The 27,090-nt window shown below is 31.5% G+C and overlaps 1 protein-coding gene across 2 annotated transcripts in view; it reads left to right on the forward strand.

Annotated features, from left to right (window-relative positions):
- The first annotated feature begins 1,118 nt into the window (after positions 1-1,118).
- The window catches only part of Hr4 (Hormone receptor 4), an 84,742-nt gene continuing 58,770 nt past the window's right edge, over positions 1,119-27,090 (forward strand). Inside the window, exons 1-2 of one of the 2 annotated variants that reach the window (XM_026628774.2) lie at positions 1,119-1,399; positions 3,434-3,520. The gene's annotated coding sequence lies outside the window, so the exon portion shown is untranslated. Of the gene's footprint in view, positions 1,400-3,433; positions 3,521-13,061; positions 13,081-27,090 lie in introns of those variants that run through there. The other variant, XM_064220851.1, reaches the window with a different exon arrangement.

Genomic DNA, 27,090 nt, shown 5'->3' on the forward strand with positions numbered 1-27,090 from the left:
ATTTCCAAAAACCCTTTCCTTATGAGTCTCTATGTCGTGAAAGAAGTAACTATGCAAAATTTTAATTCAATCGGCCCATTTCGTGGTATTTCACTCATATATAAATATATAAATATCCTTTCTTAAGGTTCTGTATATAAAAGGATAAACATAATAAGACTCGTAAGAGTCATAACTGCGGTAGATAGCTGTTGACAGGTCATAAGGCCATTCACCTACGCAGCGACATATCAACTACTTATAAAAAAAAATTAAGTGATCCGGTTTTCCTAAAACTTTTCTTAATAGAGGTTCAAATGTATAATTGCTCCGCGCTTAATGATCAAAGCTAAGTATGACAAGACATCATGTTACAACTATGCCGACTGATAAAGTTTACTATGTATGATTCTTACACTTTCTTGTATTTCCTGACAATCCAATAAATTTATAGATAGTTCTGTCTTAACTTCTAAGCCTTACTTTCATTAAGCAATTGCTAATTTTCAATTATCGAGCTCGACTCAGCGATAGCTAATAGATTTATAGTTTAAATACTTGTATATTGGTTTACTATTGGAATCGTGATTGCTTGTAACAATAGAAAGCCCACTGAAGGTAGGGTTTCTAATACCGAAGAAAATCTAACAAGAGGCGCAACTGCCTTGCAAAGTGAGCTCGCTTATTCTGCGGCACTTTCACTGTCGACCGTTACCAATGACCGGAGACGTGTGTTATTTTGTTATTCGTGCTCTTAATTATAACCTAAAATACTTCTAAGCATACATTGTAAGCTTCTTTATATAAATTGCTTATAATTTTCAAGTATTGAATATTATTTAACCGATCAGATCTTAATCCCCATTTGCTTGAATACAATATTGCATTGTATACACACGTGGTTTATATTGACGTTCGATGCATTGTCTCAATAAATGAAAAGGTCAAAGACACTTACGATTCGCGGAGATGGAACTGTGGAAAGGTGCAATGAAGAGCAGAACCTGTTGAGAGCATGAGTCACGGGTCCGGGGGAGCACGTGTGGCTGGTTCGCGTGAGGAAAGCGGCCCTCGAGGGTCCGATTCCCGGCGGAACGGTCCCGGAGGAGCGATCCAGGCGGGGTGGTGCGGCAGTGTGTCGGTCAGTCACCGCTCCGCCGGCGCGCCGTGCGCTCGCTGCTGTCCCCTGCGCCGCACGTCCGTATTGTTCCGATCCGACACCTCCATGTGTATACACCGGTTCGAAGGCACGTCCCTCGGATGAACTGACGTGTTCCCGATTTTCATGGTGATACGTTTTTCAGTGGATTGTGAACGTTTATGTGTACGATAGTGAAGAGTGACTTACTAACGAGGATTGTTGTTTTGAAGGATCCGGTCTGTTTTACTGCTAAGGATCTCGCCTCTTTAAATACTTCAGGTTGGAAAAATTTAGTTTGATAAAATAGAATAATTTCCAATAGTTTAAATTATTAAAGTTCAATTAACAGTAGTTTAAGTGTTTTAAATGATCATTACGTGCGCTTTTTGAGATGTTATGCTTTGAATTGTAAATTAAAAATTAGGACATAAATGAAAAAAAATATTTAGGCATCACTGAAACAATAAAAAGAAGCCTCTTAAATTTTGCCGAAGCCACGTATAAATATCAAACGAAGTTCAGGTTAAACTTTGTCATTTTTCTCTGCAGCGAATACTTTATTTTATACTTTTGTTTCTTGTTGATTGTTGTAAGTTTTAACAATATGATTTTTCTTTGAAATGTTTATGACTTTGTTTTTTTATGAATCGCTTACAAAAGTAACCTTTTTTATTAAATTTTTTGAAAACTCTAAATCATAGAATAAAGGGAAGAATGAAATGATTATTGCGATTATGATTGTTATTGAGGAATAATTTGAATATAATATTATCTGTGCTAAACAATATGAATTAAAAAAAAAATAGTATGATATTTAGATAAGAAACTAACGCACACTTTATACATATTACAGTGCCCACTAAAAAAATCTCAATCTAAATAAGCTCTGATAAAAGTAAGAAAGATGAAATGCACCGTTGCATAAGACACGACGGAGAAAACTTGAAACTGGAATTATATATAGCCGATATGGTTAGTTAGATTAGATTATTAGTAACGAGTTCCCTGCTTAATTGATTTTGCGATGGACATAAATATTTAGCCAAATTTATTTTGTTTAATTTAAATTTTAATTAACACATGTCAGTCTTTGTATTCGATTTTATTAACCATGTTAAAATTCAGTTGATTTATTCAGTATGGATAATTATATAATAAAATAGAGCTGTTTACCTTATAATTCAAAATTTTTAGATATATAATGCTTCCACCATCTTCCATTTTGGGTTGATGGATCCTATGTGGTTGATTTTAATCCGATATATAGGTTTTATCTCGACGTTTTCGATGAATTAGTAACACAAATTAAGCACAAGAAATGAATTCAAAGGTACTTTTCCAGTTCTATCTTGGGTGTCATATTTTTATAGAACTTTACTTAATTATTAGATATTATTAATATCAAATCTACAAGGATTTTACACCATTCTAAATTATTAACCTAAAAAAAAAAAAATTTTGAATTATACCACTTTATCTATTCACTATCAGAGTGTGCGGATACAACTCTCTCAATTACATATGAATGAATATTGTTGTACTTATTTCATGTAATATTATTAACAATTTTTATTTTGAGGATATTTTGAATTAAATTGTTTCAAATGTATTCGAGCCAGGTTCAATAGATATATCTGAACTTCCGATATTAAATATTGCGTGCAGTTTCGTGTCACAATATGAAAATGGTATTTATTTTTAATCGTTTGATTTGTTTCAAATTTACTCTTTAAGTACTTCAATTGGTAGTTATTTTTGTTTAAGTATATGTTATGATTAGCGCGCCATCTTATTATGACTTTATCAAGAATTTTTTTACGCTAGTGTCAACAGCAATCGTTTACAAATCCGAATGAGATCAATGGCATAAGAGCGCCTACGAGATAAACGAAGATACATTTATTTTTGTATATGAGATAACAGTGTAACGAGATCGTTAATATATCTTAAAAATATTTGGAATTTTCTAATTTATTGATTAAGGTCAATTAACCATTTGTGAAGATTGTATGTGTTTTGAGAAAAGAATAACTTACAAATCTATGTATAATACCATATAGTTCATTCATTAATCTTATATATTAAAATGCATATTAGTATTTTTATTTTGATATATACTTATGTATTTTTTCGTGGAAGGTTTTGTCTATTTTGTTTGCTGTAACTCGCCACTAGATAGAGCTGCAGCGCTTTAACTTCTATGCAGTTCATCTGATCGACAGTTGATATATGTACATATATACACAAGCAGCACTAAGTCTGCTGAGTTTTTCTAGTATAATAACTCAAATCATTTTGTTACTCTTTTCACAGGCGCGAGATCACCTTGCCTTCGCTTCCCTCCTGTAGAGATGAAGGAAAAAGGTTGAACAGATACACATACGGTCTACAAATAAAAATGTAAGTTGCTTAAACTAGTATTAGTTAAGATTACGTATCAGCAAAATGCGACTGCTAATGTTATGTTATGGTTAAGTTTTTTAAAAATGACAATACTGAAATAAAAAAATGTAAAAAATATGTAATGATTTAAACTTTGTTTGTATTACCGTGTCAATGTATTTGTCTCTAAACACTGCGCTCATATAAATAAGTACGTTTTTAAAATAGTTCTAAAACTAAGTTCAAAGAATCGTATACACTTAGGCCGCTGTCAGAAGTAATTATGACAAATTTTTAGGCAACAAGTATGTTGACACCCGCCCCCTCGTTGCGATACGAGGGGGCGGGTGTCAACATACACAGGCCATTACCCTGCGTAATCTATATTAAAATACGCGGAAACCCATTCATACATTGACTCATCACCACCAAAATTTCGAACTCTGGAAATTTTTCTCTACAATCTCGTTTTAGTTTTACGTTCAAGGGGTTAGCGGCCTAATGAGAATAATCAGAATATGCAATAACGGACGATGATTAATGAGAACATATCGATTAAATAATCAAATATACCATAGTATAAAATACACATACATCGTTTAACATCATATAGTCTAACACAGTGAGTTTTCTTTTAACTGCACATATGTATAATTTATGTTAGAAAATACAGAAACAATTTTGAAGAAGCTTTCGATTTTAAAGATTATTATATAAATATAATGAAATCACATCCGCTTAAAATAACAAGTTTTCACTATACTTTAAAACCGTAGTAACACAATGGCCACATCATTAAGGCTACAGTTCTATTATTCCATACATATCATTATTCAACACACATGGTGTGCAAAAGTGAAATGTGCTCATTGATGTAATTGCGTGCTCTCGTTTTAGATATTATTTGAGCTATAAATGAGCTTTAAACAAAATGATTCCGTGAAACGCATTAGTTACGTAGCTCACTAGTTGCGGAGCATTGTGTCCTATTTACAGTAGCGATACAGGGGAAAATCGCTTGCTGCTCGCATCGTAAAGTATTGTAGCGGGAATAATGCACTGGCGGCAGTAGTTTACGAGGTCTTTCACCCACATTATATAGGTCAGTTAGATTAGCAACGTTCTCTGTAGCCACAACTAACGAACTTATGGCTTTTAAACTATTTTTTACTCGTGTCTCGCGTTCACGCTGGCAAATATCGGAGAATTGTCCGATCGATTAAATCGTGGCCTGCACTTGTTCTTGCATCGAGCGAGGAAGCATTGAAAATTATCACTTTCGGAATACTAAACCTGATTGTCCCTCGCAAGGGTCTTTTAATACTAAATGATATATTTATGGTATAAATCTAAACTAAATCACACTTGTATTTTGTATTGATAATGTTTCACTTAATTTGTTCCAATAATAATAAATACTTTAAAAATAACAGTATATTCAAAGAAATGCCAGAATTAGTAGGTTAACGATTTCCTTGCGCGGTAATCTCTAAGGTCTCGCGGCCTCAATACTGCAAATATTGTTACGTTATCGTAATGTTGTGTTATTTTAATTTACGCCTTTCATGCGCTACATCTAGAACATTCTTTTCCTGTTTTTCTGTTACAAATTAACTTCAAACTCAAACTTCAAGTTATAATGGAGTTAAACTTTGATGACTTTGTATACTTTACTATTACTAACTATAATGTTTATATGACTTGCAATTCTGTTTATAAAAATAAGCATTTTTTGTTCGTATGCTCAAACTTAGTATTTTTATTTAATAAATATTTTACCTTTGTATTAATTTTGGGGTAGAGTCAATTATATCCTTTCCGTTGATAATTTTGCCATAATTATGTCTACGAAAGTAATATTTATTGTAAAATGTTTAAAAAAATAAAGAGTATTAAATAATAAGGCAGTATACATTTGTTTGACTAAATATGTATGTCGTAGTATTCTTAATTAAAAAGAAAAGGTCATAAGTTAGTTATCATTTTAACAGGTCACGTACAGTTCTATAAGAATAACTTCGAAAGTCTCTCAAATGTCAGAAAATGTTATGCGACATCATATATTTTTAAATAAATGGCATAATTTTATAAAACTTTTTCGTAAATACATTTTTTCTAAAATAACTTCCCATTTTCATAAAAATCGAATATTAAAAAAAATCGAATGTGTTGTCTATTCACCTGTACTTTTTATAAACGAATGATTGGAAATTGAAAGATTCGTAAAAACTGAATTTTTATTAATTGAAAATGAGTGCATAGTGATTATTTCCGTAAGATAATGACTGAAGGCTGATTATTTAATAAAATAATTGTACGGTAATCTTATTTTTTTTAATTCTAATTTTACCTATGCGTAAAAAGTAGCTCGTAATGATTGATGATTTTTCTATATTTAAAGCCGCTTCTTTCGTGTTTTTTATATCACAAGATGTAAAATTCATTGAATTATATATTCCTGCGTTTTTTTCATAAAATTAAAAGAATTTATAAAAAATTTCATGAAATAGTGTTGGTATCAAAACATTTGAAAGAAATAATTTACCGAGTCCAAGAAAAGCACAAAAATTTTCGTTTAAATTGTATACATTTACACATTTTATACATTTAATAGGTATGTTGTAGATTTGTGTCCAAAGAATTTATAGTAGAAAATATCCGCAAAGACCAGACTAGGCCCGCCCCAGTTTCGGGGGTCACCGCCCGATCGTGAACTCTGCACTGTTCGATCGTCGCCATATTTTTCCTGGCCTTTTCGGAATTCAGCTGAAAACAATAACGTTGCAATGCCCGTATCACAACACTGCTTACTCAATCGTAACAAAGAATGTTGATGTATGTTTTCGTATCACTCTAAATATCTAAGCTCGTTAGGAATTCAACCTCACATATATATAAGAATGTTTTAATAAAACAGCGTAGAAGATTCAGATATCTATGTGTTCATTGTCTAATAAAATAATATTTAAATTGTAATAGTAATTAGCCGAAATTTTAGATTGTTGTGAAAATGGAGCAAAGGACTATCTTGACAGTAAATAACGGCTAAAGAAATTCTATTCAAGTTGCTTACGTTAGCTTCTAAACATCGGTATTTATTCTGCGATATCATAATTAAGGTTAACTCTAGCAGATTGTGAAAATATCATCCGAATGAATTGCAAAAACCGTTACGGTGAAAAGGTTAAAAAGACGCTAATGATTTAATTCTAAAGGCCCGGCCACCCGGTTGCGGGTGAAGCGAGTCCACGCCGTGGAGTCAATGTCCGTGAATGGTATATGGGTCAACTAAAGGCGCCTTCGCGTCTGTATTGTGCTTTAGCAAATCACTTAAAATTTCATAGACTACTTTTTAAACTGGTATCGCATTCAGGAGTTTTGCGTTCATTCTTTCATCATTTTACAAGTTTATTGCCGTAACCGGTATATCACAGTAACAATAGTTTATAATAAGCGTGAAAGGGGTAAAAAAATATCTTATGCAAATCGAATTCATTTCACCGGGTTAGCATGTACTAGCGACAGTGACGAGTATTGTCATAGAAGACAGGACCGACATTCGATACAAGCGCGTGTTCCATGCGGCTTGATCGCCGATGGACTCACGGCTGCTAATTAAGGCTGCCTTGATGTTACTTCCTCTACTCTTCCTTCGACAGGCAATATATCCTATTTAAATGCAGCTGCTACGCATCACGGAGCAGCGAATACTTAACCTCATTAGTTGGTTTACTGCATTATAAAGCGGCTACGTTAGATGAACCGTTTACTTTCGCGCTGGTGAAGTTAGAAAGGGTCGCGTTGATCTAGTCGGGTTATAGTGATGCATAGTGTGGTGGGCTGCTGCGCACGGGCAAAAGGGAAAGTGTTCGCTTCCTGCTCGCACGCGGAAGCTATTAGTTGGTACTTATACGTAACTGCATTTCGCGACGAGGCATGCGCCTGCGCCGCTCGCTCTGCTGCACTTACAACATCATCCGACGTAGACGCATTGTTTGTTGTATTAATACGAGTATATGTATGTATTTTGTAGTATATGTATCATGTAGGTAATATCGAAATAAATATTTTTAAAAAAGAGTACCTAAGAATCGTTTCGACGTTCTTGACTTACGTAATAAACAGAAATAACACATAATGGCATTTGGTTTTTGTACTATAATAAAATAAGCTACTACTGGTTTTTTTTTTAACGATAAATAATAATTGAAGAAACGTGAATGACAGTACACGAGTTGCTCTTACTGATGCGGAAATGCTGTCACTAGACCGCGTTATAACCGTCTCTACGTACAGCACGCTAACTCGTAATACTTATTAATTACTTAACTTGACGTTCAGATGTTGCGATAGAAAACCCGGATACATCTTCAGTTTTACTTTCGGATGACGTTCATTTCTCTCGTCGTGTGTTGTTGAGTAAAGTCAACTAGTGCTACGTTTATTATCAAGTATTTTTGTCAATTTATAATTCGAATAATAGTTTACTTTTTTTAACGGAAAGTATGTTTATTATTTTCGTTAATTCGATTTGGACCAAAAAACACTAAAAGCGACGATAAGATTGTCGATAAATTAACCTTTAGTTAAGATAGTTTAGACTTTAAACATCAGGGATTTTGGCAGAGGATTCTAATTCTAAATCGAATATATCAGCACAATTTAATTTTTAATTAAAGAAGCATTTTACTTGATCAAATATAATAGTTTTCATAGGTAAATAAAACAACAGATTTCTAATTTTAATACAATGGGTACATGGACCATCAAATGGGCCACCAAATTGGGAACTAAGTTCACTCATCCTTCAAAGTGGAACCCAACAATACTAAGTATTATTTTTTGGTAGAAGTTGGTTTTATGATGATTGGTACCTACCCAGAAGAGCTTACACAGAGCCCTAACACCAGGTAAATAAATATAGGTAGGTTAGGGAAAAAAATATTATAGATATATATTATAGATTTGTTGTTGTTTGTTTGCCTTACCAATATGTGAATAAATAGTTAAATGCAAGTTTTTCTCTTCAAACATCTGTAACATTCTCACGAAGAACACAAAACGTTGTGGAATAAACTGTATACAAGGTTTATTATTAAGGGTGTATGTAGATTGTAGTTATGAAGAGTACCTTCTAGCGGTACCGAGGATCAACTCTTCCGTATTTGATGCACTTTCACCGCCTTTTCGAAATCACGTAGCAAGACTAGAGGTCGAGATTTCACCTGAACTTGACATTTGATAATATATGCAGATAATTACAACCCACGACGATGCTTTTTGAGAAAGTTGTAAATTATTTTTTTTCATGAACTACCACATGAACGCATCTTATAACTTTCTGCGAATTATATACAGTTTATTCGTTAAATGATTATTATATTTCGTGTAAATGAATAAGATAAATAATAATATACTCATCGATGGGATTATTGTTAAACACACGACAATCAACCAGTTGGATTATTTAACATTGGCGTCAGATTAAAAAAATATGCACGAATTTAACTTTGCAATGATATTGATGTTCAAATTGAAAGTGATATAAGTGACATTTTATTAAAATTATTATTGGTTATTGAAATTTGTTCATTTTTTTTTTGTATATAAACCTTTATTATTTTCTTAATCTTATACTATTTGGATCTGCGTTGTCTTATAACATTGTAAGTAAGGATTTAACAGGTTTTTACGGTTTGGTACGGCATGGCGGGTCATGTCCGCCATTAGACAGATTGCTGAGGAGCTGATATATAAATTAGGGAACGTAACACAATGTGCCGTAGGTGTTTCTTTTTTATATAGAATACCCACAGGTTGGGGTGGGACAGCTCTATTCTGTCGGCTATCACCTTCACTTGATAATTTAATTATTTCATATTTCATTGTACATACGATTTCAAATCAAAACTTTTTTAATTCATTATTTTTGTCCTAAATTTAATTCAACAAGAAATTTTATGCAAATTTACCACTTAACCATGAAGGCAATTTAACATCTGAATATTTGTCAAAGTTCTGAATTAAATTTGATTTTAAATAAATTATAATTGAAATCACAAATAAATATGTTAAAAATTGATAATCTTTGCACTAATTTATAATAATTTTAAGTCTTCGTTATCTTCAGGATCCTTAAACACGTAATTGCAGTAAAGCGATATATTAAACGTAACTTCCTGCTTGCTGATCATTGCGTTCATATCAGGTACAATGCGGATATCGTCAGCGCGGCTTCCTTAGATAGAACATATAAACCTCAACAACTTATAATACTAAAGGATTTTTGCATTTATTTTAAGACAGATACAGCATTTATAAAAATAACCTATTTTGTATTAAAAAGTATACATAGCATTTGAACTGTCGAAATTGTCACACAGAGTATAAAATCACCGGGAATTTATTTCATTTGATTATGGAAATCCGTTAAAATTTTTAAACATCTCAGAAATTTCTTCCAAAGTCCGGTTTGTTTACTCACATTTCTAACAAGAACTTGTTAACTAAAACAAACAACGCCAATATCATAAATATAAAAGACAGTTTATTTGTTCTGCGTTTACGCTTCAATACTTAAAGACATTCAATACTTCCACTCGCTGTGTTCAGCACACGAAGGTTTAAAACATGGAGACGGTCGTAACATTTATCTACATGCAGCTCGAATTCCACAAATGGAAACTCGCTGACGTGGCTACCTACTAAAAATATTTCAGATCTGTTTAGAATAAAAGTTATACTGAAAGATTAAACAATATATACAGGTTCAAGCGAATAACATTGTAAATATAGGTTATAAATCACAAGCACTTAGTGTATTGAGTTTCTATTACAGCCATGATGCGAAACCTTAAAGACATAATCACAGTCTCATTACGCTGGCGGGATAAAGTGGATTTCGTTGAGAAATGTACCAGTGTACCTTAACAAAGTAACATTTAGATCCTATAGACGTTTAGTTAGCCCAGAACTGCAACTACTTCTACTCCAGGTTTTATGTTAGCCCTGTAAAACAATTTTTATTAATATATTTTTAGGCATATATTTTTGGCAGCAATTTAAGTTAAGCTAGATTAAAAACACGAGGACAGAAACTTGTTCTTTTGTTGAATTGTGGCGTAACTATGAATATCTCTTAATATATTATTTTTTAAGAACGTATGTCCAAATTTAATTGAGTCGTAATATTTTCTGCTAAAAAGCCAAATTATAAGGCAAGTTTAATTGAAGCTAATCTTACAAATTTGTCAATATCTGCTTGCTATGTATAAAAATATTGTTGTGACGTTTGCATTAAAAAGAAGAAAAATACATGTAAAATTTTATATTAATGTTCACATTACATGTTTAAACAATATAAATGAATAAATCAGAAGTTTAGTTACATACACAAGCAAATACTTTGAATGTTGCTATTAAACGCAACTTTCCCTCGGTAGTTCTGAAAAAGTTATGTGCTATGTAGCGTTGCGATATTTACGCCACAATACGTACCAAAAATAACAACGGCACGACAACAACAAAATAACACATTAATCAAACCAAAAAGTTAAATACGGAAAATAGTTCGCTTTTATATATTCGTGCTATTTCTAGTTGAAACTTGAAACGCTTGAATTGTTTTTTTTAATTTTGATAAGTATATAGATTATATAAAAAAAGAAACGGTAATTAAATGAAATAAAAAGCATGTAGTGAGCATGGCGTTACGATTTCTTGTCACTATCTTAAGCCTATTTTAGCTTAGTTGGAACATTTTTCGTCGGCTTAAAATGCACGGCGCGTCTCTGCCACCGTGCGACTAAGCTTCATTTGTGTCTTTTAGAATATATTGTGGTACCTTCTGTTTATCTTGGTTAATTTTTATTGCTTTATGTAATATTTAGTGATCTTTTATTATTATATAAATACTTCGATAACAAGGGACCCAGATAAAGTTTAACAGTTAAGATGTTAATAAAATTTTCCAATATTTATTGTCTATATTGGCAATGAATATTGCTTTAAGCAATTGCATGGATCTATTGATTATTATTTATTTTACAGATGTTGAATTTTTTTCTCAGTATTTTTTAACAAAAATCCATTTCTAAAATTTATGTGTGACGTTAAAAGCAAGCGTCTCTTTATGTTACTCCTAAAAAAGATGCTCATTGATGCCCTAACATTACAAGTCGTCAAATCATTCTCGTGATGTGACGTCTAGTTACGAATCTTAAAAAAGTCTACGTCAGCGGTTCAATGCCTCGGTGACGCGTTGCGACGCTAGGTGTACGACTTCCTTCCACGATTTTGGCAATTTATGAACTGAAGAATTATTCTACGAGAACAATCTCGAAAATAGACAGAAATAATAAAATATTATACATCTTATATGATAAATTCAATACTATATTTGAAACACTGATTTGGTATTACGTCTTCTTTGACATATCACAATTGATTTTGACATAGAATGTTAATTTTCTTTCTAATAAAAGCTAAGTTGTTAACATCGTTTCGATTCCTTATTATAATCAATCTTTGTTTATAAAATATATAAGATAAATCTAGATATGGTATACTTTTATGGGTTTATAATTTTCACACATATAAAGAAGTTACCAATGCATAGAATTATTGAAAAATCTACGACAGTAAATTGGATACATTTATAGAGCTATAATTATACAACTTTTTTGTGAAACATGCGACTTATTAACAAGGCCTGACTCTTTCATTTCACTGTAGAAAACGTATCCTTAGCGTGACTTATATAAGCTGTCAACTATTCCGAACTTCATATATTAAAACCTTTCCATGTTTATTTTATAATTGTATAATGTTTCGCTGTCTTTTTCAATAAAAATGTACTTAACAGAGTTATTTCAATATGTTTTCTGTTACCCTCTGAATCAACGAAATTTAAGACGGCCATTAAATGTTTGAGCTAATGATCTCCTGATCTCTCTGCTTTTATATTACGCATTTAACTTCTACCGTATTGCACAATAAACGCCAGTCAAACAATGACGCGACGGCCCATCGCAAACAACGTAGGAAGCTTCATGTACTTATATACTAGGGTATTTGTTTTGCTGCACGTTTATTGATTTATGACAGACAAATTTAATTTCGACGTCCAATAATCGCACAATGCTTTTGACCGAACGCACTGATGATTCCATATGAACGCGTCCAATGACGCGGAAAGGAAAGCTGGAAATATTCAAATATGAAACATAAATAAAAATCGACTCGAGAAATGCACTCGAATAAAAATAATTGACTCAAAACATTGCATTATGCATACTTTTGAATAAATTAGCGGTACGAAAACATCAATTGGTTCGTATAAAGGTAATAGTGTGGAACGTGGTGCGCAATGTCCGCTAGAGTGAGACGGGTATATGTCTGTAAGCTCCGCAGCCGTGCTAAGGACGGTCGTTGGCCCCACGGTCGGCCGCGAGTGAACTCCGAATCGTGTGCGTTTATTTACTGCGCGCTGTTCTCCACGATGTTCCGTAGATTAATTCGGAGATTCATCTTCCGTGATTAGTATTAATCGATAAACTAGTGTGATTCCAGTTTCACAGGTATGTTATCACTTATTTTTAATTGTCTTCATATCTTATTTTATGTCAAGGTCGATTAGCACACAATCTTCAGTCAAGTATGAGACATGTACATTGTACAGTTTAAATCTTTTTCAATAATATGTTATGATAATATTGTCAAATATTATGTTTGTTACCGTCGCTTCGGCATCAATGTTACTTTATTTATTTTCGCATATTTGTAATTTATTAAATTGAATTATTAAAGACGAGCAGAATTTATATTTATTAATAATATTCTTGAAAATGTTGTAATATGTTAACGATATATTTAATATATTGACGACTACTTCATTACAAAAGCTAAGCAAAGTCGAGTCAATTTGAACTAATCCATCTAATTAATCTATATTTAAACCTCTTTACCTCATATTAAATTGATATTTACGGAAATACTGCGAATAAACTGAAAATAAATAAGTGAATATACGATTTTATTACAAAATAAAATATTGTTAATTAAATAAAATCAATTACAGACAATGTAAAATACGTTCATAGATGTGCAGGGTCTTTGATCTTCCCACATGAGTCGATCCGTGATATCATTTTGATACTCAACTAAAAATAAGACTTAGTCATTTTGCTATAGAATATTATTTAATAAAACTTTAAGAAAGTGTATAGACTGACATTGGTATTTTTATATATTTAACTTCTTGCACTGTTCACACAGAAGTGACTTATTCGTATATTTATTTTTAAATTATTTCAAGAAATACTACTTCTATTTCAATAGCTTTAAATACGTTCTTAATTACATGATAGAGTCCTTAATATACTATAAGGTTCTTATGCAAGAAACCTGACAAATTAATATCAATTAACAACAATTGTTCTATTCCTAAATAATCTTATAGAAATCAGAACTGATATTGAATTTAATCTTTAGACATCAACCACTTTATTCAGTACAAATGCAATGCAATATCTTATTGATTATCTAATCGGGTGTTTCTATTCGGAAATACCTCAGATCTGAGAAGAATCGAAACGAATCAGAGGGATATTGCTAACTAATGTTCGAAATTATTGAAATTCGACAATTGATATTGTTGAAAATTCGATAAAACATATTTGAAATAGTATTCGATTTTTCGAACATTTTTTTTTTAATTTTCTTAATGAGAGCACTAAAGCGCGTCAGCAAATAAAAATCGAAAAATCGTTTGACAAACAGGAGAAAAGATACTCAACTGTACTTTCTTATCTATCTATCTATCTATCGTTTTAAAGTTCAATCTTACAATTGATTTAAATATATTTTTATTTAAAACTGCCTAGAGGGGTATCCTTTCATTCCCGTGTTTTTGTTATCTTAGCAATAGGTAATTTGATATTTTGGCTCTTTGACTCTTTGTTCCATATAGTATGTAGGTACTTTTAATATTTAATGGGGTCTGTGTGACCACACGGTGACCAAACGACAACATGTGTTATCTGCTATATAAAAGTACAGAAATAGATAAAGGTCGGTTATTGGTAAAAAAACATTAAAATTAAATCGTGTTTGAGTTATTTGAAAATACATTCGCAGTATAACGTAACATGTTTAATATACAAATATAAAACTCTTTTGTTACTATTATTTTTTATTAGAAACAATGTCTAATAAAATTTCATTGTAGTTTTCTTGATACTGGTTCATAAAAATAAATACAAATCGGCTTAAATTTTCACTGTCAAAATTATGTACAGTCATAGTTTCGTGGGGTCTTCGACCTGCGCACGCGTTGGTAGTGTCAGTACATCCTTGGCCGTTATATGATTGTGATTTTTCATAACACGCCTCAATAGTGCACCGAGCGTCAGAATAGACGGGCTTGTCATACGAATTATGGTAAACTGTCGCTGCAATGACAGGATACAAAGAACTAAGATTACTACAACTTGACATTAAATCTCTCAGATTATAAAAAGGCAAATGGAGCGCACGAAACATACGAAACACAAACTAACACAAAACGAAGCAACCAAAGAGAATACAAATTCAAAGCGAATGGAAATTCCCGGTAGTGTGTGTAGTAATTAACAATTTAATTTAATACGTCAATACTTAATAATTAAAGTGACAACACTTTTGAGGTAAAAACAAAAAAACACGTCGTATATATCGTAGTGATTTGCGTTCGCTTTTGATTTGTATTCGTTTTTGTTGTTCACTATAATATTCCGCGTGCTCTATCCGCCTTTTGAGACTAAATGACATGAATATTTTAAAAAGTAATCAGTCATAATTTCGTTCTAAAATACTTTGGTAAAATATTAATATATATAAGTAGGTTTATGGTATTATTATATTCATTTAATTAATAATAATTTCTCTGTTTTGTGTATTCGTATACCATATTGATAAACAGAATATATAATATCTATTTCTATGGAAAAAGTTCGAATATTCAGAAAAAAATATAAATCTATCATTAGTTATGCTGAATCATAATGAACTAGCGTTTCCTGCAATACAATCGTTGTTTAATAGGACATTTTCTATATGACAAAAGTTAACGTTCCTTAATTTGAAAATAAATGAAATCCAATTTGTTTTTACTTATAAATATTCGTCGTCGTTGCAAATTATCAGTCGATAGTCACATCGATACTAAGAATCAATGTTTAAATAATAAAATTCACCCAATCAACATTCGCCATACAAAGTATAGCTCTCATTAACAAGTAAACAATGATTATCGACGCAGGCGCATGTAACGATAGAGGTGTCACGTAGTCACTGTACGATTGCGTTTGTTTACCGACCTTATCAATAACAATGGTCGACTGGTGGCACAGTGAATGCTTTGCTATTGTATGCTATTCAAAATTATGTTAGAAAATGTAATACAGACTTCATAAATGCGTTCAATAATTGTCCCTATTTTAAAACATATAAATTTCACGTCACTATTGGTATTCATTGATATAGAATGTAACCTAATAATGTTAGCCATAGGGTCAAAATGATAAAGAACTGTTGATCATGTCCAAAAAATATTTGGTAATTTGATATCTTGAAGGTACGATTTCTCTGAAACAAAAACACATAACATTATAACGTGACAGTGTCCATCTCGAACATTCTTGGCAAATATAAAAACTGAAAATAATTCTAAATTTAAAATTAGCTCGCAATATATTCGCGTCACACAGATAATTCTATTTTCGTTTCGGCACGGTGAATCGCATCGCATAGCGTATCCGCTGTAGTAATTACCTAGTTAGTGGGTTCAAGTTCGGGCGACAATGAACTTGGCCGGCCGTGACTCAACGCCGTCACGTTACGAAACCATAAACAGTGCATCTGCGAATATAACGATACACGACCCTCCGATATGCAACGGTTAATATGACGTAAGCAATACTTGGAATGCCATGACATTTCGCTGACATTTTTGGTCAGATTTTAAATTTAGAATTTATATATATAGGATTAGCATCTACATTAATAGGATTACCAGATTGTGAAAGCAAACAAAATTGCGGTTGATTTTTGACATTACTGTTAACAAAGTTTAGGGAATTTTGCTATTAGCTTACAAGCTCCATGTCCCTGTGGAAATATCTTAGTGCCACTGGCAATTTTCTCTTTAATAGAATGTCTGATGACATAGAATGTATGAATGTTAAAAACCGTTATATTTAAAAGCAGCTTGTATAGCTTCCCATCTGACGTCAGTATTAAAAACCAAAGAAATATCTTTAACAAATTATTTATATAAATCTCAATTTTATTTGTATAGAATGCTTACAGCTCTACATAATATATTATATATAGCTTCACGAAAAGGTTAAAAACCGTTATATTTAAAAGCAGCTTGTATAGCTTCCCATCTGACGTCAGTATTAAAAACCAAAGAAATATCTTTAACAAATTATTTATATAAATCTCAATTTTATTTGTATAGAATGCTTACAGCTCTACATAATATATTATATATAGCTTCACGAAAATATAATACATTTATAATTTAAGATTAATTACTAAAATTTAATCCCGAAAAGTTTTGAAAAAATTAGGTTAATAATAATCATATCAATTGAGAACAAAAAGATAGTATAATAATAATAACCACAGATAAATAAGAGTACCATAAACTAAAAAAGGAATTTATTAATTATAAAATATTACACGCCGTCCTATAAACATTCACTCTCAAATGAAATACAACATGCAGTAATTATTGTAACTGTCGATTGGTTTAAAAAATACATCATTAAACTAAAATGATTGTAAATAATACATCGGTAAATGTCCCAATAGACGAAAATATGTTTTCTATTAATAAGACGGACCGCGTTTTTCATATGGATTTCAAAATTGGATGTAGTAGGGAGAAACATAGATGTATCTTCAAGCTACAGTTTTTTTTCTGAGTATAAAACCTCTTTTTAACCTCGATAAATTAAATTAAAAAAAAAGTTTGTTTTATCATATATCTGTCTATAAAATATTTTATGTTTTGCTTGAAGTTAGGTAGATGTAAGGAGTTAAGTTTAAAAGTCATCACGATCGCAAAGACACGGCCGTGACATTGCACACGAAAGCGACACCGTGTCGTGATGCCATTCGACTTCAAGGTCTGGTCTTAATCCTCAAACTTCAATGTCATTGGTAAATTTATTCGCATTTCGTACCACAGAGCTGTCGTAACGAAGATTGCTATCTGCTTCGTCTACTCGAAAGTAGGTTTATTGGTAGGAACCTGAGAACAGGGACGAAGGAAATGGTATTTGGCATAGATAGTACATACACTTGTAATAATCGAAAAATGTACTAGAAACATTCAAAATGTCACAATAAAAGTAAAAAAAGAAACAAACACTGATTTAAAAATGACTATAATAATAATAATACTTAGGTGAACATTAATCTTCACCCTTTAATAAAACACCCACGTAAATGGGTTAATCACAAAGACAATATAATATCTATTTTTATTTAAAAAATAATAAATCAAGTCTTAATAAATTCACAAGACGCAAAGTTATATTTTTAAATTCTTATTGTGATTTGAATTGAATTAATTAATAAAAGTTTAATGTTACAACTATAACATTTATAAAACAACGAGTAAGCCAGTCTCAACTTTATTAAAGTACTCTGCATAAATGCAACTAGACATGGCATTGTCTCATGGATTTTTTATTCTGCTTACTCTACTTTAAAGGAACAAACCAAGGTCACAAGAAATTGACATACGCCACTAATCTTAATCTTTAAATATATACACGAAGCATTGTTTGATATTGTATTATATTCTACAATAAGAGTTATGGAATCTGTTTTTAGAGTTTCAAAATATTAACTAAAATTTTTATTATATGTTTGTTAAAAATATTTTCTTTAAAGGTATATTGAAAATTCTGATTTGTGACATTTAGGAAAATTTTCATGACAAACTTGGACCCTGATATTTAAATGTTGAGACTAATTCAACGGTAATGTGGTGTTATTTAATTAGCAATAATTAATAACATTCTTTTATTATTTAAATTATACATTCAATTGTCTGTTATTCTAGTAATTAACAAACTATTATCTGCTCAGCTCAGCTTACAAGATGCGCAATTGATCAAAAAATATACTGATTTAAACCATTTTTCAATTTCAATTTAAGACGTTCGTTAGAAATTTGTTCGTAGTTCTAAGTATGCTTAATACCTGAATCAGACAGTATTTATTTAATAGGCAAATATTGTATGAGCATTTTTAAAGCAGACGACCAGTCTGTTATTACACAATTACACTGTAGGATCTTACATTGCCAAAATTTTATATAAATTACACGGTGTCGGTGCCTTTACTATTATATAACCGAATCTCCGAAGAAAGCCGAAGATCCCCGAAGGGATGACAAGCTGGTTGGTACTTTTCGTGGAACGCGGAAAACGTCTGCACATGTTGAAAATACGGATGGGCAATGACCCCGACCGCTTAGGGCGCCTAAATCTACAGCTGTTCTGAATCTAGCGCGGTGCATCGTGATGCGTTTATTTATATGCTGGTAAGTACGTCTATCTAGTAGATTACAGATACACTCCGTCTCTGCCTTTTATAAACACACTTTAATTTGTTTAGGGAATTGAATGCACGGTTATTGCTTCATACGGGGTTTTTGGAATAAACTCGTTCAATATAACCAGCTAGATTGAATCTTTTGTAAAATAAGGTAAATTATTTTCGTTTCTTTATTCATTCAGATAATTTCTATCACGTGGGATGGACTTACTGTAATTTGTAAATTCTTTTATCAAATAGTTCAAATAATTTAAATACAGACTGAGAACGTGACAGTTATTTGCACTTTTATGCCTTTTAATATACCTACCGTCAACCTACGCAGCCTACGTAAATATCTGCATCTTTGACTTGAGTATAAATAAGTAATAAATGAATACCTTTAAATTAATAGAGCTTTTTATCAAATTTCAATACAACCCGCTGTAATTAGCGAATAGTTATTACACCCACACAACTCAAAGTTAATTTTATGGTGACATATTAACGCAACATGCGCGCGTAAATTATTAGACGCTTATTTGCAACATTCTAGAAGACGTGAATATTCTTTATAAAATTATACTTTTTTTAATTTCCTTATTAAAAAAAAAAAAGTTAATTCTGTCAAATTTTTATCACAATTATGTAATTCATGTTAAGTGAAAAGTTAACACAACCTCATCGGTTGACGATATCAACATTGTTACAAATGTGTATAAAAATGTACATACAAGATTCTAGAATACCATAAATTACTAAAGTTATTCAAACGCATGCAAAAGTAAGCTGTGGAAACTGAGATTACTTACAAATATTTTGATTGTTAATATTAAGAATCACATAATTACTTTTTTTATCAAGGAATAAAAACCGTTAAACTTGCCGAGATGTGTTGAAATATTTTAATTATATTTTTGCTAATGTATCATGTGTAACATATGGATGTTATGAATTATATTTCTCTTTTTTCGATATCTAAAAGTTTTCGCAAAATAAATTAATTTGCCTTTGTTCAGAATGATTTTTGATACACGGATATTGGGACGTTTCTCGCCTAATCGCGTCCGGAGAAAGATTTATATCGCAAAATTTAAGGCCAATTAAAGTTGATGCAAGTTAAAATAAGCTCAAACAGACAGATGACAAATATATTTTAAAACGGTCCCGTAAAAACTTAATCTTTCATTGCCAAGAGTAAAATTAGGACGGTATTTCCATTTCCGACCAGTACAGATGTACTCAAGAATATAAAAAGTTATTATATGCATTTAAATTATGTATTATACAAAGTATTAAAACTGAGCGACACATATTTACACATTTTTATCTGTTGAAAAAAATTCGAAATTTGAAAATTTATTTTATTTTACCAAATAAACGTAAATTAATCGTTTATGTGTGAATAAAACGATTCGCAGTTTCAACAGCTATGACATTGTTCTCTTAATTTACATCATTATTTTATTACCCGTAAACCGCATTCGTTAATGTCCTTTTGGACCACGTAATGAAAATAAACTAAATCGTAAAAGTTAAGATATTTTATCGGTGATTCTGAAATTTACACATGATTTTGCAAAGATTTTACGTAAATATAAGTAGAATGCGTAAGTATAAATAAATTTCTTATACGTATAAATATGAATTGAATGTAACTAGTTTTATTTTCACGGACAGTAAATTGATTATTAAAACGAAACAATTATATAAGTACGTATATATTAATATAGTTATGTATTATTTCTAAATAATTGAATTAAAGTATAGAAATTTGATTTTTCAAGTCGTAAACTCAAATTTGATCTATGATACGTTCGTATATATTGTACAATGTTGCTACGATGTACTTGACATTAGTCATTCCTTTAAAATTCAGAAATTGAGTGTTTCGTGACTTGTGCTTTTTTTTTTTTAATAAAAGAGCACGCACTCCTTTATGCCTAATTTAATTTAAATTTGGAATGATTTGTGTTACGTCTGTTTTTTAATTCCCTTTATATGTATATTTTTCACTTTTTACACATATTTTATACAATATATGTATTGATATTATATATATGGAATTTAATATGATGGAAGTAGCAGTTTGTTAGTTGGCGTGGAAATCGGTTATGTAATATACTGCACCATGTTATTGTCGTTACTAAATCTATATAATGACTTAACTAGCACTCGCTGAGGCAGTTTTTTAATTTTAATTATACCACTAATCATAAATACATATATATATTTATAAAAGTGTAAAAGTAATTCATTATATAACCTGAGATGAGGTAAAAATTTAAAAACATATTGATATGTATTTGTTTAAAATGAAATATTTAGTAAGTTTCAAGGAAATAATACTGTGTTATACGTTTAAGTCCGATTATAAATTGTTAATTTTGAAGTATGAATACGAGTATATCGTCATTTAAACAAAGAACCTTTAAAACATGCTTCAATTATATGTTTAAAGTTAATTATATCTACAAATAGAAATTCGGTAGGTCACACCGGAAAACGGAAGTTTTAAGCGGGTCGTTGAACCTTAGGCTGAGTCAATGTCAGCACGGTGCTCAGGTCCAAGATTCGGCAGAACGAGGGTGAGCCACAGGGTAGCAGGGTGCAACTGTCGCAGGGTAACGACCTGGCCGGGGTCGTCGCCCGGCGCCACGCGGCCGAGCGAACGAGTCAGCCGATTGATTGGAGCGGGACGACAATATAACTCGGAACCCTTATGAAACAACTACCCCCCAACTTAATAGAGGAAATAGCACCTTGTTTCGCTACTGATAAGGTGTTATTTCGCTTGTCGTTATTTATTCCGATAGTACTTTTGGCTTCGGTGGTAAAGAGGTCTAACGCACACTGCGGCGTTAAGGGAAGTAGTTTTGCTCAAAATATTGATTTTTCCGCGGGCCTCGCAACCGCGTGGCTAGTGTATGTATAAGGCTGTGACTGTGTGTGCGTGCGTGTCTATTTTGGGTGTAGCACGTGGTCGTAGTTGGTGCTTGTTGACATGCGTTTTTATTTTTATGGCGGCATGCTCGTTTAATTGCGTTACGTAATGTTTGGTTTGGATTTGTTTTGATCAAGCTTCTTCATTTCGCTACACACATACAAAGCTGGCGATACATACACATCTTAATAGCAATAATGTACTATAGTACCTATATAGTGACAGGAAATTGCTATGGCCATATGGTGAATTCACTTAAATAAGCCAAATAATTGTTAACGATTAGAATATTAAAGTAAAGAGTTAAAGATAATGATAATATTCACAGAATATTATTATTATCTTTGTAATATAAATCTTTAAATATTGTGTTTTAACCCAAAACCACAACTACATAAAACGGCTACCAACGCAAACAGATCGGCAGGACATTCGTACGCACACATTCGCACAGCCTTACCCTTGATTTTGCCTGCTCAAGGTCTCTACCCTCCGTCACCACTCGCTCCTTCCTCCTGGTTTCCGCATAAAGCTATCCCGTTCTAAAGTGCGGACAATGTCGAATTTCAACGATCAGGGACCGGGGTCGATGACCGGGACGACATACGTATTAGTAAATAAACATTGCTGTAGGTATTACATAATGAAAATCTATCGAATGTTTTGATCCTGTGCTTCAGAATACCGCGACTATAATTCATGGATTGATCAGTTCATTTTCAAAACTTTATATTTGTTTTTTTTTATAATTATTCGGATAGACGAGGTTTTGAAATTTTATCAGTAACGGGATATCTCCCTAGAGTTCCTAGAGCGACATAATTTACAATAGAAGTCCTTAGCCTAACTTATAACGATGAGAACGGTGATTTATTTTTATCGTTGGTTTATAAACTTGCCTATAAACTCACTAAAAATCTAATTTCCTCTAAATTCTATCAAAATTAATATTATTAATTATTAGATTATTACAAAATCTTTAATTACAATTCATTTTTTATATTAAACTATTTAGGAACCAAATTAAAACACCAGTCGTAAACATATATTTGAATATTTGTATTTGTGCCTACACTATTATAAAATAACCATTAGTATTAAAATATAAAAAAAAAAAACTACATAGTAATGAGGTAACATATTTTTAATATCGTAGTTCAAATATATATTCTACCAATTACATTCATACTCAATTATTAAACACCATAATCATAAAACACATACTTCATTACATACATAAATTACGTGTAAAATATTATTCATATAATCGAACTTATACTTTGCATATTTCTAATTGGTTCTCTACTAGGCTTATATCGTTTTATTTTAATAAATATATTTGTTTTATGATAATAATAATTGTCATTAAAGATTTTATAAGTAATGTAGTTTTCAAATTTTTTTTTTGAAAATAGTTTAACTTAAACAGTTTCAAAAAGTCTTCGGCTGTTTATATTATTTTCATAATCATTATACTTAATTATATAAGTTCAAAATTGGATATATATGTAGATTGAAATAAAAATCCTTATATCATGATCAGATTTGCTTTACAAATGCTGCATTACATGACTCAACTTTACAATTTGTCCATGTAATAACAACAATACCGTGATCGCATAAGAAACAATGGCTTCCAAGAGCCTACTTGACACCGGAGATTAGCTCCTGCCTCCATCTTAAACTGCACGCCATTGGATGCCTATGCGAACAATCATTTCTTGAATAAAGTCTGTATATATTTTGCTTTTAATAAAAAATGATACATATTTTCACTTCATTTTCACTCTTAAAAAAATTATAAATATAATTACGGATATCACACCGAAAAAATCGACTATATTTAAACGAAATAAACTAAAATTTGGTAAAACATTAAATCACAAGTGATTTTTAAAGTAAAATGAAGTCTAGACAAGAGCTTGTTATTCCTAGTCCGTGAAGCAATCAAAATTCAGCATAATTATCAAACAAAACATACTTAAGCTTGAGTGTCAGACCGGCATTTGATTATGTGATGGTTATTGGAGACGAGGGCCCGACCTACCCCACGACCTATGCCAACGCTGCAGCGATGCACCCCATCTAGATATCTAGACGTCTAGATAGATGTCTGGCTCACGCACACATAAAGCTCAAGCCGCGGGCGATCCTCGCCTGTGTGCAATGTTTTCATACTTTACATGTGTGGGATTAATTGATAAAAATCCAAGTTCGAGTACTTTGTTATATTTACATAACAAACACAATAAAGGTTTTTAAAATACGAGTGTGATTAATTAGTAATGAATTTTTTTATATTCGAACTACTCATTATAATTATTATTAATTGTTTTAATATCAGCAAGTGAAATGATAGCAATAAACACGAACACGCATAATCGATTTGCCATAAAAGGTGAACAAAATTAAAATAAACATATTAAACCTTTTATTAAAATCTAAACATAATTAAAACGCACAAGTGTTAAATATATCAAAACATGCTCACGGCGTTAATCAATTCTGCTATCCATTAGCATATACCTCGACCTACCCCAACGAATCCGTACGTTGCACTCCGATCTAGACTCGGATGTGTGCCTAGCGCATCCACAAACACTAACGCACACAGAGACGCGCTTACGTGAACTTCAATTATTATGCTGTGGGTTGGGGAGGTTCCGTTTCGTATATTGAAGGGTGCTTATATTGATAGATTTGTTAACGGTTCAGACGGAAGTTTACATACCAATATTTTGTATAGTTTTATTGCCAGTCTGGGCAAATGATGTCTTATTGTGGCGCTTCGAACCGTTTTTTATTGAGTTTACTCTATGGAACTGATTATTGTTGACACTCAGATCTTCTTCAGTGTCTTCATCTTTATACATGCAATTCTTTTTATTAATGATTTTTGATATTGCACTTATAATGTCAATGTCACCTTTCGTATCTTTAAGAATTTCGAAAATAATTCGCATAAATTATAAATTCATATCCGCGATCCGTTTTGTGGTTATTGGTGTATAATTAATACGTCACAACATCGATAGTACACTATTAAAAGCTGCGGTTTTATTGAAAGCTTATTGAATTGATAACTCTGATATAATTGAACGCAGACATCAAAGTGTCGTTAATTCGTTGTGCATAATTCGTTTTAAATTAATTATGTAGAAATAACGTTTCTTATATTATATATAAGTAGCAGCTTCTCCCGATTCCCGCTTGGCTTCGATTCTGATAAATATGACTTTAAAATGAAGATTTGAAAACTTGACGCAGTACACGCAACGAAGCTCCTATAAATTTCCTTCCGTTTTTATTTAATACTCCGCTCCTATTGGCCATAGCGTTATTTTGAATAGCCTTCCTTTATAAATGGACTATCTAACAATTTTTATCAAATCAGACCCGTAGTTCCTCAAATTAGTGCCTTCAAGCAAATAAACAAAGCTTTTCAGCTTTTTAATATATTTACAGATTATACAATTATGTTTTTTTTCTATAATTACAATTTAAATATTATATACATTATATTTAATCATTCCACTGTCGTCTCAAAATATCGTTTTTTTTTTCTAATCTTATCTAAGCATATTGTGTTCTCAGTAGTGATGGAATAAATAACATATTTTCAGAATTGTTCATGAATAAACTCATGTATAAATAAAAGTTGTATTTTCGAAGGTCGAAGAAATAGAAAGATAAATCTAAAAACTTCTAGGATTGCAATTTGCTCGCCACTTACACTGAATAATGTTATGACTTTAAAACATGACGAACAGTATTTTGTTTGAGTTTATTTTATATTCTGAAGTATGATTTATGGAGAACACTTAAATATATATGGGAATAAGTTATTTAATATGAAAAATATATGATTTTCCAAGAGGCATCCGTTTTTATTTTAATTTTTTTTTATTATTACGTGGAAATCCTCCTTACGTATTTCGGCCACCGTGCCCGATCTAAAGGTGACTAGGTACGCGGGACATATTATAGCGAGCAAATGTGTGAGCAAACAGAGGTGCATTCTCTATTCCTTCACACTCTTCATCTGATGGGGCGGCAAATCCGGCACGGCCAGAAAGAGTTCAGGCGCAATTTTTATTTGCTTTACGAGAGAGACACGTACCTCACGTGTCTCTCAACTCTCAAATTCCAGAGTCCGGGCTGCTACCGTCTAATTTTCGAAAGCCCAAATAACTTGATATCGGCATGACTTGAGACTTAAACCTCAAGATCTCGGGATGTATAATGTATATAAAACATAATATTGAAATTAATTTGCTTTTCTTTTATGTATAAAAAAAAACATTTGATGGTCATGCTACTCTATTACATGTTAATATTTACAATATTTATTATTAGATACTGTAATCTTCTTGTAAATAAATTTACAACCGCTACAGCGGCGGTCGTAAATATTATTCGAAGAAATTTAAGTCTGTGTATCCATCCATGCCATCTAGTGGCGAGCAGCCGAAAATTTAGTTCAACTTATCGCTAACAGATGGTCGTAGTAAATATATAATGTATTTTACATAGATGTTGTAGACTATACATTTTTCAAGTTTATTGTTTTAGAATTTAAAAAAAAACACTATTATTATTTTTAGTTGTTCTTAGAAACGGATATTAGTATTATGTGAATATAAAATTACATGTTAATATATATATTATGATGCAGCATATAACCTGAAAGAGTGACAGTTTTTATGAAGTGATGTATCCTAGATTTACTACTGAAGAGAGATGACTAATTATTTTTGGGCATCGTGCCAGTTACACCGAGAATATAGGACGGATGAAGCTACAAGTGTAGTCAAAGTTAATTTTTGTAAGGTTAAAAGGATATATTATTTTTAGAAATATGTACATACTACAATCACTTATAAAATTTTATTTCGCAATTTTTAAGAAACGACTTACATATATGAATGATTAATATTTTATCGTATTAATAAGTTAGTCTTTATAAAACTTAGCAATAGGTAATAATAAGTTTACTGGATATTTGATAGCCGAATATTTACAAATATTTAAGTAAGTATTCACTATTTCT

Source organism: Vanessa tameamea, chromosome 5 (genome assembly GCF_037043105.1).
Source record: "Vanessa tameamea isolate UH-Manoa-2023 chromosome 5, ilVanTame1 primary haplotype, whole genome shotgun sequence".
NCBI classification, from domain to species: Eukaryota; Metazoa; Arthropoda; class Insecta; order Lepidoptera; family Nymphalidae; genus Vanessa; species Vanessa tameamea.